The sequence below is a fragment of the Candoia aspera genome, chromosome 7 (assembly GCF_035149785.1).
Source record: "Candoia aspera isolate rCanAsp1 chromosome 7, rCanAsp1.hap2, whole genome shotgun sequence".
In the NCBI taxonomy this organism is placed as follows: domain Eukaryota; kingdom Metazoa; phylum Chordata; class Lepidosauria; order Squamata; family Boidae; genus Candoia; species Candoia aspera.
Genome location: NC_086159.1, coordinates 52,177,281 through 52,196,204, shown reverse-complemented (window position 1 = coordinate 52,196,204; position 18,924 = coordinate 52,177,281).

Here is an 18,924-nt window from a genome sequence, read left to right as displayed (position 1 = left end):
TCTTGCTGATAATTGACAAAAGCACGCAAATATTGTTCAAGTGTAGAATTGACCGCCTCCATATTTCCGTCAGTCTCCGGGTGCGACGCAGTTGACAATGCCTGGTTAGTACCCAGTAATTTCATAAATTCCCGCCAAAACTTGGACGTGAATTGTGTGCCCCTGTCCGTCACCAAGCGGGCGGGGCATCCGTGAATTTTGTACACGTGTACAATGAAGAGGCGGGCCAGCTGTTGCGCAGATGGGATGGAGGTACATGGGATGAAATGGGCTTGTTTAGAGAAAAATCTTTTACCACCCAAATGACAGTTTTCCTCTGGCTGTGAGGTAAATCAACGATGAAGTCCATAGAGATCTCCTCCCAGGGGTGGGAAAGATTAGCCACAGGTTGTAACAAGCCCTGGGGCTTTCCCACTTTTCGTTTAGAAGCAGCACATACTGGGCAGGAACTGACGTATTCTTTGATGTTGCGCCTGAGCGTTGGCCACCAGAACTGGTGCCTAACCAGATGAAGGGTCTTCCCAAACCCAAAATGTCCAGCCACTCTGACATCATGGGATCGTGACAGAATGGTTTTGCGTAACCCTCAGGCACATAGAGACGATCATGCTTCCATGCAAAAGCCTGTTTAAAAGTGACCTCGTTGAGGTTTGCTTGCAACCAAGTGTCAGTTTTCAGCTCGGACAGAAACTGTTGTTGCAAGTCTGAGGGAACAGGCAAGCGAGGTGAAACTGAAGCATCTGTTTGCTGCGCTCGAGTTTGGCTGTGAGTCACAGCTGCCAGACTCATTTGGGGCTCTGTCCAGAGAGTTCCCACTACATCTGGCACAGTACTGGCATCCTGAGGCTGGCGCGATAGTGCGTCAGCCAGGAAGTTGGTTTTCCCAGGTATAAATTTCAGTTTAAAGTCAAAACGACTAAAGAATTGAGCCCACCTAATTTGTTTTGGGCTCAGTTTACAAGACGCAGTCAGTGCCTCCAGGTTTTTATGATCAGTCCAAACCTCGAAAGGGTGGGTAGCCCCCTCCAATAAGTGACGCCAGCTTTCCAAAGCAGCTTTAACAGCAAAAGCCTCTTTCTCCCAAACGTGCCATCTCCTTTCTGTCTCTGAAAATTTATGGGAGAGGTAGGCACATGGCTTTAACTGTCCGAGGTTGTCCTTTTGCAATAACAGAGCTCCAATAGAGAAATCAGAAGCGTCCACCTGTACTACAAATGGTTTGTCAGGATCAGGATGCTGCAGAATAGGTTCGGACGTAAACAGCTGTTTAAGGGTCTCAAAAGCCCTCTGGCATGCGGGTGTCCATTTTAGCAGCGCTCCCAGATTTTTCACCCTCCGTGTATCTCCCAAACCTTTAGTTTTGAGCAACTCAGTGAGGGGTAGCGCTATTTCCGCAAACCCCTGGATGAAGGGCCGATAGAAATTTGCGAATCCAAGGAGACTTTGTAGCTGCCTACACGTGCGTGGCGGCTCCCATGCCAAAATGGCTTCAATTTTAGCGGGATCCATTTCAATTCCCTTATCTGAAATCCTATAGCCCAGATAATCAATTTGCGATTTATGAAATGCACATTTAGACAGTTTAGCATACAATTCCGCCTTTCTCAGTTTGCTCAGTACTTGTCTGACTAGATATACATGTTCTTCCATCGTTTCAGTATATATTAAAACATCATCTAAATACACCAACACCCCTTTAAATAGGTGGTCATGCAAGACCTCATTGATCAGTTGCATAAAAACTCCTGGCGCTCCCACCAATCCAAATGGTAGCACTTTATATTGAAAAGCACCCAAAGGACAATTAAACGCAGTTTTCCATTCATCCCCCTCCCGTATGCGAATACGGAAATATGCCTCCCTCAAGTCCAGCTTAGAGAATATTTTCCCCTTTGCCAGATGTGTTAGCATATCTTTTATCAGGGGCAAAGGATATTTATTTAATATCGATACTGCATTGAGCCCACGGAAATCGGTACACAGTCTCAAAGTGCCATCCTTCTTTGGTCGAAACAGTACAGGTGCGCCTACTGGAGAGCTGGCTGGTTCAATGAAGCCCCTAGCTAGATTTTTGTCAATGAACTCTCGTAGTGTTGCCAGCTCCTTCTGGGTCATAGAATAAATTTTAGGACTAGGCAATTTCACATTAGGAACAAATTCTATGGCACAGTCAGTTTTGTGATGAGGCGGCAGCCGGTCCACCTCTTTTTCACCAAACAAATCTGCAAAGTCCTGGTATTGCTCTGGCAGCCCTTCCAGCGGCTCGAGGACTTGCAGAGAAGTGGTTGCTGCCCGTCCCACCTCGTTGTCGTCTAGTTGGTCTTTAGCAGGGGCTTTATAAAATCCATCTGCGAACGTCACCGTTCGATGCACCCAGTTTATGGAGGGATTTTGCCGTACAAACCAGGGCATCCCTAAGATGACCAAAGGTCCCCCTACCGGTGCCACAATAAACGGTAATTTTTCCCAATGGCTGCCCATTTGCAATGCAACCATCCCGGTAGAGTGGGTAACTGGTTTCCCCCCTGCCATGGTCCCGTCCAACTGGGTAAAGATCATCGGCCGCTTTATAGGGAATGTGGGTAACCCCAACGCAGTAACCACATCGAGGTGCATCAAGGACTGTGAACACCCCGAATCAATCATGGCCCACAGTTCTATAGTTCGGGTGCTGGACCCCAACTTCACCCTAACGGTCAGGGTAGGGAAATCCCCACTCACCGAAACATGGTCGTGCCCATCTTCTTCTTCTTCCACCTGCCCCACGGCGCCCTTCAAAGCAGGTGGCTGGCGTTTCCCGCCAGCTCCTCGGTCTCCTGTCCCCTCTCTTCTCCAAAGAAGGGGATGCCTTCAGGTTCTGCCTCGGCCAGGGCGGCTTTCATCTTCCTTGATAGGGATGGCGATTTCCCAGCCGGTTTAGCTGGGCGATTCTCAGCTCGTCTTTTTGGGCACGCCGCCGCTCGGTGCCCTTCCTTCCCGCAGCGCAGACATTGCCCCTTAGCAAAGCGACGTTCCCTCTCCTCCTCTCACGAACGCTGGCTGGGTCGTCCTGAAGAGATCGGAACGCGGGCGCTTTTGATTGTTCTGCCTTGCTTTACTGCCTTGCGATGTGCAAAGGTTTCCAGAGCGTTTTCAGCACTGCCCACTAGTTGAATCCACCCATACAAAGTCTTTGGGTCATCACGCCCCAGAGCCCACCGAAGGACCTCAGTTTCTAGCCCATCTTTAAACAGCTCTACTAGGGTAGACTGGGAGCAATCCTCAACTTTTCCGGCCAGTGCTTTGAATTCTAACGCATAGTCTGCCACTGAAAGCGACCCTTGGGCAAGATTCTTCAGAGCCCATTTCGCCCTTTCTTGTGCCAGAGGGTCCTCAAAGTGTTGTTTTAGCGCCCACAGGAACTCCTCGAAGTCTTCTAGCTCTGGGGCCTCTGCTTGACACAGCTGGACGTACCAATCCGCCGCCCTCCCCTTCAACCTATTTGCAATGGCATTGATTTTCCCCCTCTCGGAGCGGAAGCTCTGCTCCCAGTCCTCCATGTAGCTATTAGCATTGGTAATGAAGAAAGACAGCTTCGTAGGGTCGCCATCAAACTTCACCGGAAAGGGGGGGGTCTCGCCACCTCCAGATGTTCGGCTTTTCCAGTAACGTCTAGGGTCCTCCTCCCTTTTGCTGACTGTCGGAACCGAGTCCGACCTCTTCCCTGCGGATATGGGGGTGGTGACTCAGGGTTGGCGCTCTGATCCCTAGTGCCCTTTCGTCTTCCCTCAGCCGACCCCGACTTCCTACGGCTATCCTTTAGCATCACCGCCAAAGACTCCAACTTCTCCTCTAAAGCCTTCATTCGCGCGGGGGTGACCGATTCTTTGGCCGCACCGGTTACCACTACCACTGTGGGTGACAACGGAGGTTTCCGGACCTCTTGGGCGTCCCCTACAGCGGAGTCCTCGTCCTCGTCCCCCGTTCTATATTCGGCCCCTGATGTGCCCGTCGTTTCCGACGTTACCAACTGCTCGCCAGGTTGTAGACCCAGCTGTTCTCGGCGTGCCGCCCTCTCTGCGCGGGCGCTCTGGGCCACCCTCACTGCCGTGGTGTCTGGCTCCTCTTCAATCCACTCGGCTTCTCGTAGTACAGACATCGCTAGCGCTCCCCGTCACAGGTAACCTGGCTAGGGGCTAGCGGGGTAATTTTTTTATGATTCTCAGCTTTATGTAATGATTGCCTTATCCCAACGAAGTCAGTCTCACCAGGGATTAGTGAATAAAACTGATTTATTGAAAGGATAGTATGCAAATACGAAGAAAGCTGAGAATAAGCAAAAGCGCGCCAAATACAAACTAAAAACCCTCGCCTCCAAGCCGATCTCGCCTCCCACCCCAACATCGCAACCACCCCCTCCCAGCGTTGGCAAGCGTCATACATCTGCCTGGGAAAGTAACCTTGAATACATGTAATAACCCAAACACACATTCCTTCAGGGCAGCACAGAGATAACACCCTGGCAGGGCTGGAATTCCCCACCCCGCAGATGATAGACACGGATCAGAAACATGACATGCGAAACGTTACGATGTATGCAAACCATTGGAACAATGAACATGAGAGACGGTGGCAGCTGAGCTTTTACCATAATGTTCTCATATCCTTGAATTAGTAGCTATGAAGGGATGGCATGAATGGGATGGGGGTTGAGCATTCATCCTTGCCCTACTTAACCTCTCGGTGGCTTTTGATACCATCGACCATGGTATCCTTCTGGATTGGCTCAGATTGGGAGTGGGTAGCACAGTGTTGTGCTGGTTTGCCTCCTTTCTCTGGGGTCAATTCCAGTCAGCGTGATTGGGAGGAGAGGTCCTGCCCTCGGCCCCTACTATGTGGGGTGCCACAGGGTTTGGTGCTCTCTCCTCTCCTATTTAACATCTATATGAGGCTACTGGGTAAGCTCATTCATCGCCATGGAGTGAGATATCATCACGCTGATGATACCCAATTACAGTATATATCTTTGCCCCTGGTGAATTAAGCAATGCTGTGAATGTCTTATCCTGATGCCTGGAGGCTGTGAGCGTCTGGATGGGGAACAGCAGGCTTCAACTGAACCCTGGCAAGACTGAGTGGCTTTGGGTTTGGGGGCCTTCTAGTTCTAGGACTATGCTATCTTTGGTGCTGGATGGGGTTGCCCTGCCTCAAACAGACCCTGTGTGCAATCTGGGGGTCCTCCTGGAGTAGGAGGGCATGGGAACGTAGCAGTGCAGGGAGTTATGCATGCTCCCAGAACGGCACTTGTCACACCTCTGCTCTGCAAGCTGCATTGGCTGCCAGTTTGCTTCCAGGTCCAGTTAAAGGTGCTGGTTTTAACCTTTAAAGCCCTTCATGGCATGGGACTAGGTTATCTGAGGGACCGCCTCTCCCTGATTACATCAGCCCATCCCATTAGATCTGCAGAGAAGGCATGTTGGCGGGTACCATCTCCCAGGCACTTACATTTGGTGGGTTCCAAGAGGCGGGCCTTCTCTGCCATGGTGCCCACTTTATGGAACATTCTTACCCCCAAAGTCAGGTTACCTCCATCCCTATTATCATTCTGGAAGTCCCTCAAGACCTCATTATGTCACCAGGCCTGGGGGTCCAAGGGAACCAATGATATTCTAAGATGGCTCCACTATTGTGGTTGATATAATCACTCTCTCCATGGCTTGTGGTTTGTATTTTTTAATTTTTAATAATATTTTAATTTTTAATAATGATTGTTTTATATTTTATAATGATTGTTTTTATATATATGTTGTTTTATTTGATTGTTGTACACTGTCCAGAATCACTTCTTGTGAGATGGGAAGCCATATAAATTTGATAAATAAATAAATAATCTATCTATCTATCTATCTTAGGGAAATTTTACAGAAATGTAAACCTGTAGACTAATGGGATCACCTAGACAAATCCAAATTGAAACTTGTCATTGACGTACTTCCCTATTTTATATATCTAGAAGACTCAGGACATACTCATATTTCCAGCATTAATAGTACAGATACAGCTTACTATCCATTCGGCAACCTCATCTGAAACAGACAGAACAGTTAGAAACTGAAACACACCTTGGGGGCAAATCCTGACAGACTTCTGTGTGATGCCAGACAAAGGTTTAACATTCTGAATGTCTTGATATGGTTAGCAAAAATTCCTGCTGTTTAATAAAATTCACATCCCACAAATAAATGCTGATCCAGAAGAGCAACATTCATCTTACTAATGCAACTGTCAACACCCCATGGAGGGTGTGGAGGTTTATAATCCGATTGGGAAAGAGTATGGTTGCTATGGGTCTGTACATATTTGTGCTCCAAGGATTCAAAGATGTTACTAGTTACTAGATGTTAGTTCAGTACACCCCATTGACACAGTAAGTTACTTACATTTGATGGAGGAGATTAGACATTATGTTAAGATTATGCTAGACATCTGCCTATAATTGGAAATGTATGCCATATTTAGTTCCCTTTGTTCCTCCGCAATACATAAAACATCTGTGATGTAATATCGTTTGGATATCAGTTGAGGATAGGTCTCCTCAATTGCTGAAACCAAGAAGGTTTGCACTGCTCCCATCAACTGTTCTTTTGGGGGGTGGAGGTCATCTGAAGACTCTAATCTGCTGGGTTGTGTGGCTCAGAATACAGCCTTAGCTGTATGCATGAACCTTCTGTACTTAATGGAATATTTTGGGGGGGAAGGACGGAAGTTGTCATAAGAATGACGGGTCTTTTGCCTGGCTGAGCTGCTGTGTTCATGTTCCTGGAGCTTGATATTGAGAAGTAAATGCTTCATTGTTTGATGATTAAATATACTTCATTGAATTTTCTACTTGCTATTTATAATCTACAACTTCTTTTGAAAAAGATTGGCATGTTTTCTCCCAAACCCTACCAATTCATTTACAAGAAATTAATATTAAGCTATGGCTGGAATGTCAGTTGTCTAAACTTATTAGAAAGAATATATGGATAAAAATATCCATATAAAAATGAAATTCAGTGTGTGTTACTTATGAGCAGGTATGCACTGATCTGCATTGTGATTGTATTCACCAAGTATATAAACAAAGTCTCCTTTATAGATTGAGCATATTTTTTCCTTTTGTTTTATGATGCCCTTTTTGCAGTGTTGCCTACCTATCTGTGCCAGCCTGATTACATTAAAATATTTACAGCCCACCTACTACCCTAAGAAGCTCAAAGCAGTTCCTACCAGGAAGCAAGAATCATTATGTGATTTCTCCTATGCTTCCCCATACCTCTTCTTCCCAAAATGTGTGTGTCAGTATAATGCATATACTTCCTAGTTGGTGGCATATGGCCAATAGTATGTTGCCATGCAAGGTAGTCTGGATTGGATATCCTAGTTTACAAAGAATACCCTGAGCATCCTAGGAGTCAATTGGGTTTTGGTGTTGCTAGTGATACTGTATATGGGCTAAAACGTGCCAAATCTGATTGGAACTGTATTTGTCATTAGCAGGGAATACTGCATCTGGCACAGGTGTGACTACCGCTGGTAACCTAATTTACACTTTCTTGTTAAAAGAAAGCTTTACTTAACCAAAGCCATTGTGACTGGGCTGTGGTCAACATCTATGAGACTTTCTAGTAATGACCATGGCATATGGAAAACTGTTTTAGAATGTAAGGAATAAGAGGAATTAACAAGTGAAATGAAACAAGTAGATACAGTATCTGTGGAATTAAGCAACAGGCTAGAAACCAGGGGGCCGTGAGTTCTAGTCCTGCCTTAGGCATGAAAGCTGGCTGGGTGACTTTGGGCCTGTCACTCTCTCTCAGCCCAACTCCCCTCGCAGGGTTGTTGTGGGGAAAAGAGGAGGAGAAAGGAGTATTAGGTATGTTTGCCGCCTTGAGTTATTTATAAAAATAATAAAGGTGGGATAAAAATTAGATAGATAGATAGATAGATAGATAGATAGATAGATAGATAGATAGATAGATAGATAGAAAATATTCCAAAAGAAACCTCTAAAGCAACCATGGGGCACTTAAATGTCTGGAAGCTGTTATTTCTGTCAAAGGGAGTATTAGAAAGAACTGGATGACAGGTGTCCTTTTGCATAGAATTGTATGTAAACACTGGGAAAAAATGGTGGTTGACATAGCAGGGCAAGGTGCAAAAGAGAAGTTGCCTGAGTCTTTGGGCCCCAACCTACTTTTTATGTAAAAAGTTTTATGAGAATACGCTGCCCTTTTTATTATTTCTCTATATCCTTGCTTGCCTGCCAGTACTTGTGCAGATAGCAGATATAACCTTCATACCGAGTCACCTAGGAATTGGAACAGATTTACAAATATCCTCCCACTTTGCCCAGTTTTGTGCTACCATCTGCACAATACACTGCACCATTACTTAGGTTTAGAATTTTTTAACATAGTATTTTATTTTGATTTTAGTATTTTTATTCTTAATTTTAGATCGTATCATACCAATTGTTTTTCTGATATACATGCATACATACATACATACATACATACATACATACATACATACATATATGATTGTTACTATTATATATTTGGATTGTATCTGGCCTTAGGGCTGTAATAAATGTGTTGTTGTTGTACAGATTTATGATTATGCCCTAAACACTATTTCTGCAACAGTAAAAGCATGATAGCAAATTGCCTGTTGTGTTGTTTTTCATTCTAGTGCAAATTTTAAACAGGGATGATTTCCCAAGAATATATTTTGGCCTGTGTTCAAAGTATTATGTTTTAATCAAACCCATCTAAATTATTTGACTGTGAGAAGAACTTGTCATATATTTTCCTTAAACCTCTTGAAGCCAAAGAAATAACCAAACTGAACTTAACCTGTATTTATTTTATAATCTTTGTAATAATGGTGGGCTTAGAGAAATAAAGCTGTCTGGTTGTGAAGAAATAGACTGGTTTCTTCAACTATTAACTGATCATTTTCTGAGAGGGGCTTTGAAAATTGTAACAGGCTTATGGATGTGACACATAATAAAACCATCCCAAGGTCTACATACTGTTGTTGTTGTTTATTCATTTAGTCGCTTCCGACTCTTCGTGACTTCATGGACCAGCCCACGCCAGAGCTTCCTGTCAGTCGCCAACACCCCCAGCTCCCCCAGGGACAACTCCGTCACCTCTAGAATATCATCCATCCATCTTGCCTTTGGTCGGCCCCTCTTCCTTTTGCCTTCCACTCTCCCTAGCATCAGCATCTTCTCCAGGGTGTCCTGTCTTCTCATTATGTGGCCAAAGTATTTCAGTTTTGCCTTTAATATCGTTCCCTCAAGTGAGCAGTCTGGCTTTATTTCCTGGAGGATGGACTGGTTTGATCTTCTTGCAGTCCAAGGCACTCTCAGAATTTTCCTCCAACACCACAGTTCAAAACCATCGATCTTCCTTCTCTCAGCCTTCCTTATGGTCCAGCTCTCGCAGCCATATGTTACTACGGGGAACACCATTGCTTTAACTATGTGGGCCTTTGTTGTCAGTGTGATGTCTCTGCTCTTAACTATTTTATCGAGATTTGTCATTGCTCTTCTCCCAAGGATTAAGCGTCTTCTGATTTCCTGACTGCAGTCAGCATCTGCAGTAATCTTTGCACCTAGGAATACAAAGTCTTTCACTGCTTCTACATTTTCTCCCTCTATTTGCCAGTTATCAATCAAGCTGGTTGCCATAATCTTGGTTTTTTTGAGGTTTAGCTGCAAGCCAGCTTTTGCACTTTCTTCTTTCACCTTCATCATAAGGCTCCTCAGTTCCTCTTCACTTTCAGCCATCAAAGTGGTATCATCTGCATATCTGAGATTGTTAATGTTTCTTCCAGAGATTTTAACTCCGGCCTTGGATTCCTCAAGCCCAGCTTGTCGCATGATGTGTTCTGCATACAAGTTGAATAGGTAGGGTGAGAGTATACAGCCCTGCCGTACTCCTTTCCCAATCTTAAACCAGTCCGTTGTTCCATGGTCTGCTCTTACTGTTGCTACTTGGTCGTTATACAGATTCTTCAGGAGGCATACAAGATGACTTGGTATCCCCATACCGCTAAGAACTTGCCACAATTTGTTATGGTCCACACAGTCAAAGGCTTTAGAATAGTCAATAAAACAGAAATAGATGTTTTTCTGAAACTCCCTGGCTTTTTCCATTATCCAGAGGATATTGGCAATTTGGTCTCTAGTTCCTCTGCCTTTTCTAAACCCAGCTTGTACATCTGGCAATTCTCGCTCCATGAACCGCTGAAGTCTACCTTGAAGGATCTTGAGCATTACCTTACTGCCATGTGAAATGAGTGCCACTGTTTGATAGTTTGAACATTCTTTAGTGTTTCCCTTTTTTGGTATGGGGATATAAGTTGATTTTTTCCAATCTGATGGCCATTCTTGTGTTTTCCAAATTTGCTGGCATATAGCATGCATTACCTTGACAGCATCATCTTGCAAGATTTTGAACAGTTCAGCTGGGATGCCATCATCTCCTGCTGCTTTCTTATTAGCAATGCTTCTTAAGGCCCACTCAACCTCACTCTTCAGGATGTCTGGCTCTAGCTCACTGACCACACCGTCAAAGCTATCCCCGATATTGTTATCCTTCCTATACAGGTCTTCTGTATATTCTTGCCACCTTTTCTTGATCTCTTCTTCTTCTGTTAGGTCCTTGCCATCTTTGTTTTTGATCATTCCCATTTTGGCCTGGAATTTACCTCCGATGTTTCTAATTTTCTGGAAGAGGTCTCTTGTCCTTCCTATTCTATTGTCTTCTTCCACTTCCATGCATTGCTTGTTTAAAAATAATTCCTTATCTCTTCTGGCTAACCTCTGGAATTTTGCATTTAATTGGGCATATCTCCCCCTATCACTGTTGCCTTTTGCGTTCATTCTTTCTTGGGCTACTTCTAGTGTCTCAGCAGACAGCCATTTTGCCTTCTTGGTTTTCTCTTTCTTTGGGATGTATTTTGTTGCCGCCTCCTGAACAATGCTGCGAACTTCTGTCCATAGTTCTTCCGGGACCCTATCTACTAAGTCCAGTCCCTTAAATCTATTCTTCACCTCCACTGCATATTCCTTAGGAATATTAGTGAGCTCATATCTAGCTGATCTGTGGGTCTTCCCTAATCTCTTTAGTCTGATCCTAAATTGTGCAAGAAGAAGTTCGTGATGTGAACTACAGTCAGCTCCAGGTCTTGTTTTTACCGACTGTACAGATGTCCGCCACCTTTGGCTGCAAAGGATGTAGTCAATCTGATTTTGGTGTTGTCCATCTGGTGAAGTCCATGTATAAAGCCGTCTCTTCGGTTGTTGGAAGAGAGTGTTTGTTATGCAGAGTGAATTGTCTTGGCAAAATTCTATCAGCCTATGTCCTGCTTCGTTTTGTTCTCCCAGGCCATACTTACCTGTAATTCCAGGTGTCATTTGACTGCCCACCTTCGCATTCCAGTCTCCTGTGATGAAAATAACATCTCTTTTAGGTGTGTTGTCCAGTAGGTGCTGCAGATCCTCATAGAACTGCTCTACTTCAGCTTCTTCAGCATTTGTGGTTGGGGCGTATATTTGGATCACTGTGATGTTAGATGGCTTGCCCTGAATTCGAATTGAGATCATTCTGTCGTTTTTTGGATTGTATGCAAGCACTGCTTTAGCCACTTTACTATTAATTATGAAGGCTACTCCATTTCTTCTGTGGTCCTCTTGTCCACAGTAGTAGATCTGGTGGTCATTTGATGTGAAGTGGCCCATTCCAGTCCATTTCAGTTCACTGACGCCCAAAATGTCTATCTTTAATCTTGACATCTCACCAATAACCACATCCAATTTGCCCTGGCTCATAGATCTTACATTCCAGGTTCCAATGGTGTGTTGATCCTTAGGACATCGAATTCGCCGTTCACCACCAGCACCGTCGGCTGCTAGCCGTCCTTTCGGCTTTGAGCTAGCTGCGTCATCACGTCTGGGGCTAGTTGAACTCATCCTCTGTTCCTCCCCAGTAGCATTTTGACCATCTTCCGACCTGGGGGTCTCATCTTCCGATGGTATACCGACGTATCTCTGGTTGTACTGATCCATTTAGTTTTCATGGCAAGAATACTGGGGTGGGTTGCCATTACCTTCCCCAGGGATCGCATTTAGTCTGACCTCTCTGTCATGACCTTCCCGTCTTGGGTGGCCCTTCACGGTTTAGCTCATGGCATCATTGAGGTGCTCAAGCTCCAGCACCACGACAAGGTAATGATCCTTTGCTGAAGCTACATACTGTACTTTGTTAAAACCTACCATAAACTGTTTTTCCTTGAAAAGAGCACCATATAAAATTTATGCTAAATCTCATCGGTATGGTGTGGTATATTGCTGGCATGAAAATTATTAAATGAACCAGTTGAGCTATGAGGGAAGACGGTACAAAAGTCCATGTTCAGTCAAATGAAAGTTATATTCCATCAATTTGTTCCCATTATGGGCATCTGGGAGGAGTCAAAATCTGCAAAATGGTGGCCTTTGTGATTGAAGCTCCAGCCATTTTGTATCTGTGTGTGACATCACCACACATCCCAAAGGAGTGGGTTTTATCACAGTACCATGTTTACCATCTTGCAGATTTTGACTCAGACATTCTCCCATGGATGCTGAGGTTCCCATTGTGGCCAGCTAGATACTTCTGAAAAGCCCATGAGTGGCCCATTTGAGGTCAACAAACACCCTTTTTTTCCTATATTCCAGCAGTTGGAACTGAGAGACCCATTACCTTTAATACTAAAGGTGATGCCTAGATATCATGACTAATGGATCGTAGCAGCCTTATCTTTACTGAATTATTCTCCATGATCATCGGCTTCAAAATGTGCACCACTATGTGGCATTAAATGATTTCTATATTGGATCATGAGGTTTTATTTTATAAAACTTAAGTGAATAAGAAACAAGGCAGGACTTTATTTATGACTCTTTAGTAGGTTTTTACCCTCACTGAGAGATGGAACAAATTCTGATTTTTTTTCTTTCTGTATCTGGGCTAATTGGTTTCTTAAACCTGAAGGAACAGATTCTTCCTGGCTTTGAAAGAAAGAAAGAAGAGCTTTGAAAGTAAGAAGAGCTGATTGCATTCAATCATCTGTTCCATCCAAAATGAGATCAACCCAGAGGCCATTAGGCTTTTGAAACAATTTGGCTTTTCCAAGATCTGCAAGTCACTAAGTATATCTTTTCCAAGATCTGCAAGTCACTAAGTATATCAAGGCTATATGGCCTTCCAGATGATACTGAATTCTGATTCCCCTCACTCCTTTTCAATATGGCTCATAGTGAAGGATACTGAAAGTTGCAGTCCAATATGTGTCATGCATGCATTGCTAAATTATAACTAAAATAATGTTCATTTTTCTCACATTCAGCATTTAGCTACATATTTACTTGTTTAAAAAAATCTCCATCTGTTTGGGAAGTAATGATGTGATTCCCCATGAGATGAAGAGGAAAGACATCTGTATGAAGCAACAGTATATGCTTGAGTCTCCTGGCATCTGCTTCACCTTCCTCTGCTGTTTTATGATATTTAGATGGTGCTTGTTTCTTTCCTTGCAAATATCCCTATAGGAATGGATTGTACCATACACTCACTGTTTTTTCACAGGAGGGGACAGAAGATTAGTGAAGAAAATCTAGATAGGCCTTCTTGTTGCAGTGTCTTGTTCCTGGTATGTTTGTTCTTTATAAAATGGCTAAGACTTTGTATAAACAGTTAAACAATAGTAGCTTAGTTTATTAAGAATAACAAGAATATATAAACTTCAGTCTAGTTTCTCCTTCTCATATGCTGGAAATAAAGGTACAGACACTTCAAACTTCTTGCCTCTTCAAACTCTATGACCTTTGCTAAAGAAGACTTGCACACCTGAATGCTTTTGCAAACTGGTGTTTAATTGATTTACAATCTCACAGGCGCTTATCTGTAATCTGATGTAGTTCAGGAAAAAATCAGAGCCTAGGCAACTTGTACATTCATGGAGACAGAGGATGATGGCAGGTCTGTAAATCAACCTAGTTAATATTCCACCTCCCAGATTCCAACAGCCCTAACATGGAATTATTTAGCAAGAAAGATCCTTGGTAAGAACTTTCAGAGGCCAGGCTCTTTGTCAAGGTAATGTCTATCAGACAAACCTGAAAGTTTCATGTCAGTGTATTGGCCACACATGAGACTTCTTTTTCAGCTGTACTAGCTTGTCACCTTAGCCTTCATTTCTAGTGTATCACTATAACAACGTCATGCCCTTTCTTGTAAATATGGATTGCTCCTTAACCTTGCCCAAATCCTTCCTTCTCAGCAGCGGTTGATAAATTATCAAAGCCATGCTGTAGTGAATCAATAATTATCTGCGTAGTGGCCAGCTTTCTACTCATTCTACTGCTGACCCACAGTAGTCTTGTGATTTGGTGTGTGTTCTACCATATATGGTATTAGCTACTCCTCCTAACTTGCTCTTTTGGGGCACCACATTATTACATTTTACCTATATAGATATATTGCTTTTTTTTTAAAAAAAAAAGCTCAATTATTTAAGCAAAATTATTTCTTTTTGAAATGACATTTCAGAGGGCAGTAATATATATTTTCTGACCCTAAATCATTGATAAACAACTTGCTTTTCTTCCACTTTCTCATTTAGTGTTTTGATGTATTGCCATTTTTAAATCAATTCAGCCTTGCTGAAAATTGTTCAAAAATTCTTCTGCAGTATGTATGTTAACAGACCAAACACAGTAGTAAACTCTACTGCAAAGGAAATATATATTTGGTTATATATTTGGTACATAGAATTTAAAGTAGAATGAATTCATATTCTAGATGAAAACCAGAACTGGTATTATTTCACATAGGATGTATCCATAGGCATCTTTAGAAGTAAATATTCATAATGTTGTAGCTTTTCAGACTTTTTCTATGTACTTAAAGGACTAACACCTCAATTTCACTTCAAACACATGCAGTACAATACATTAACCAGCAGGAAGTTACAGACTTTTATAATGAGCCAGGAATCCCTGCTGTTTAATGTATTTGCTTTATGTGTGTAGAGAGAATAAAAACATGTTATTAGCACACTATCTACCTGACTAAGCTCTCAGTTCTAGTGTTTTCGACAGCAGGAAAACACTACCATTGTGGGGTTCACCCTAGCACTCTTGTTCTCAAGCCTGTCTCTCAATTCTTTTTGTGCCAGTGGATGGGTGGCTTTTTAAGAACAAGGGGGCTTGGGGATAGGAGGGTGATGCTATCTACCACCATGTGCAATAGTCCTAGTGAGGCTTTCCTTGTACATAGAAAAGATGCATTTCATCACTGATCTGTCTCCAGCAATCACTGACCTTTGTCCACTAGTCATATCTAGGTCAGATTTGCCTTTGTAATTGGCAGTTATCTTGCGTTGCAGGTAGACTTCTTTTCCTGCTACCTGAGGTTTATGTTGCTGCAGATCCCAGTTCATTCTAACCAGTGGCACAGATCATGGGTCCAGGCTGCAATTGAACCCAATTCAGCAGCCTGCTAGAACCACTGAAATGGTGCCGAGCTTATAACACAGATTAGAAGCTGGGACAGAAAAAGAAAATTATCTTAGATAGCTTCAATGAGCATGCCAGAGAAACACAGGTTATTGTTCTTACACATTCAGCCCTCCCAAGCATAAAGAATCACATGCTTAGACACATTAGGTTAAGAAGTAAAAAGAAGCTTACTGACTTTATTCTCTGTTGCTTCTGCTACATCCATCTTAGTGGAAAAAGATGAAGTTCCTTTGTTCTTCTTTTCTTTCTAATTACATAGTTTGCTCTAAACTCTCAGCCATACAGCTGCCAAGAGGTGTGTGAAAGAAAGGGCAGAATCTCTCATCAAGGCCCAAGCACATGGCCCTAACGAAGAGAGCAGCATCCATGCTGCCTCTCCCTGGATGGAGAAGAGAAAGAGGAGAAACAGGAAGTGGGAGTGGCAACAAACAGCTTCCTCAGAGTTGCATTTTGGGCAATTTAATTTACATGTTAATGAGGCATGCTGGATTTGCCAAAACTTCCAACAGCAATGAAGGGCCTTTTCATCAAGCAGACCTCTTCATTTTTCATGCACCTTTTCTGCTTAATATGGGTAGAAGAAAGAAGGCAAGCATACTGAAAATGAGCACAAAATACAGTAAATATTATAAGTTTCTGGAATGATTTTAACCTAAAGAACAATAATAAAATAATAGGTAACTTGTGTTTTTCAAAGATTGATTGAAATCCTCAGAAGGGATCATTTACAGTAGACACTCCAGTCTCGTGCAGAGTATCCCTCTTCTGCTTGAACATGTCTGATATTTGGGAGTTTGCTACCTCCCTCATTCATATTCAACTGGAATCTGCCAGTCTTTAATTCAAAATCATACCTTATACTCTGGAATGATAAGGAACAGATCAAGGGGTTCTTCTGTGTGACACCTCTTCAGACATTTGAAAGTATTGTCAGTCATCTTTTTCTCAAACCTAATATCAAGATTCTCCAGCCTCTATCAAAGAGACCTAAATGTAAAGTTGAAAGAGTCACACTGCATCCTAGCAGTAGTCCAAATGTAAAATATGAATGTTCGTGTCTTATACTACTTGTCCAACAGTGTTTCAGATCTGGTTTCTGAAAATAAACATTTTAAAATATCTGTTTAAAAGTAATAACTGAATTTGTTTAAACACTGTGTTATGGAGTAGGTATCAAAATATTGTTTCATTGTTACTGAAGAAAAGAGAGGGAGAGAAGAGAGATAGCCAGAAGACTTTGTAAAAAGGCTGCACATTATTATGCTAAGGATGAAAAAGAGTACTTAGGGTGATGAAAGAAGGAGGTCATCTAGTTCACTTTCAGATGTTGAGGTTGCCAAATTTCCCTGGTGGCCTGGCCTTTTTACCGCAGTTCCATGTCAGTGACTAAGCCCAACAAGTGCCAGGGCAAAATCAAATACCAGAATTGATTGTCGAAAATGATTTATATACTTCTACTTCTCAGGTGTGAGATATTTGCTTATATTTTGCAGTGTCTCTTATATACACTTCCTTGTGGCAAAGCTCTGCCTTTCAATTTAACATCTTTGCAGCAAGAATCCTCAGTTATAACATTGTACATTGAGCAGAACAATTTATGGAAGAAAATTAACAAGAAAAAAAAATATTTCTAGTCAGAATAGAATGTACCTGATTTTTTTGTGTAGCTTTTTTGTCATCAGAGTTTCATGAAACTGAAATATGATATTAGAATTTCAGCAAAATCCCATTGTTTCCCTCCACCCTGAATGGATATGTTTTCACTATCTTGTTCTGCTTACTACCTTCTTTTACCTGATAAATGTCCTTAAGAGATTTCTATTACTATTCAGAGCAAAATAAAAGTGTCTGAAAAGAGTGCTAACATTTCTTATCTAATTTTTAATCATATGGTGACATAGTTCTCAGCTCCAGTCATACGTTCTCTGAAGGTTAGATCTAATATAACTCACATGAGCTTTCATTAATATAAGAAAACCTCTTGCTCTTCATCTTGCTACGCATTCCCAAATCCAGAAATATTTGGGAGCATACAGAAGGCACATGATTTTCATTCCATTCATGGATGGACAACATTGGATTCCATCTTTCCCACGCAAAAACTTTGTTGAACTTAATAGGACTTGCATTCAACATAGGATGGCCCTTCAGATGGCCCTTAAGCAAGACCAATTATGAATAATTTTCTGTAGAGATTCTGATGTTTGTAAAAGCCTGAGCATAAAGCATTTCTGGTGTGGAGTTTCATATAAGGAAGAGTTAAGAAATTTGGGTGAGTACTTATATGTACATATCTTAGCATTAGCAGATAGTACTGCATGTGCTGTGGATATGATTTAGGCTGTTAATCTACACCTTCTCTATATTAAAAAACAACATTTAAATGAAAGCCCTGATTGACCAAAGCCATCATAGCCAGTGAAGAACAATATTTGTGGCCCCATCAAGTGATGACCACCCCTTGTGGAGGACTGTAAATGGTTAACTGCATGAATTGAAGGAAAGGAAAGGAAAGGAAAGGAATTCTGTGTTTTAGGGAAACCAAGAGCTGGTAATAGTTGCATATTAACTCTAGTGAAGGTTGAGAATGGAAGAACCAAAGATGAGTTTTGGAGAAAATTGTGGAACATTCCAAATGAATGTGATCTGAGGGAGAAAAAAATATTCTGCTAGGTGATGAAAGGATGGTAAAATAAAACGAGAGAGTATAGAAAAAAGTTCAGAAACCCAAGATTGAATGAGAATGGTGACTGGTGAATACCTGTTTTGAATGTGTGCTTTAAGCATAAATCCATTCTTATGTATGCATTTATTTATTTACTTTTCAAATTTCTATTACCATCCATCTCCCCCAAAAAGGGGGACTCTGGGCAGTTTACAGTAAAATCAACAATTAAACCATTAAAATATAAATTACAGTATAACAAACAAATAAATAAGAATAAAATAGATACAAAATCCAAGGGGTGAAGATCTTATTCTTTGGGGAGAGATCTACGGTGCTAGCCACCCCCAAGAAGAACTGTTGCCCCTCCCACCCCAGGCGAGGTGGCAGAACCAAGTTTTCAAGTTCTTCCGGAAGGCTGGGAGCAAGGGGGCCTGCCTCACCTCCAGGGGCAGAATGTTCCAGAGGATGGGTGCCACTGCAGTGAAGGCCTGCCTCCTGGACCCCGCCAAGTAGAATTCCCTTACCAGTGGGGTTCGCAGTATGCTCTCTCTGCATGACCAAGAGAATAAATATAAAATCCAAAAGGATGATTGATTTAATAATTCATTATGGAAGATTGAGAAAATCAGTGAAAGATTCAAGAGATAAGAATTCCTGA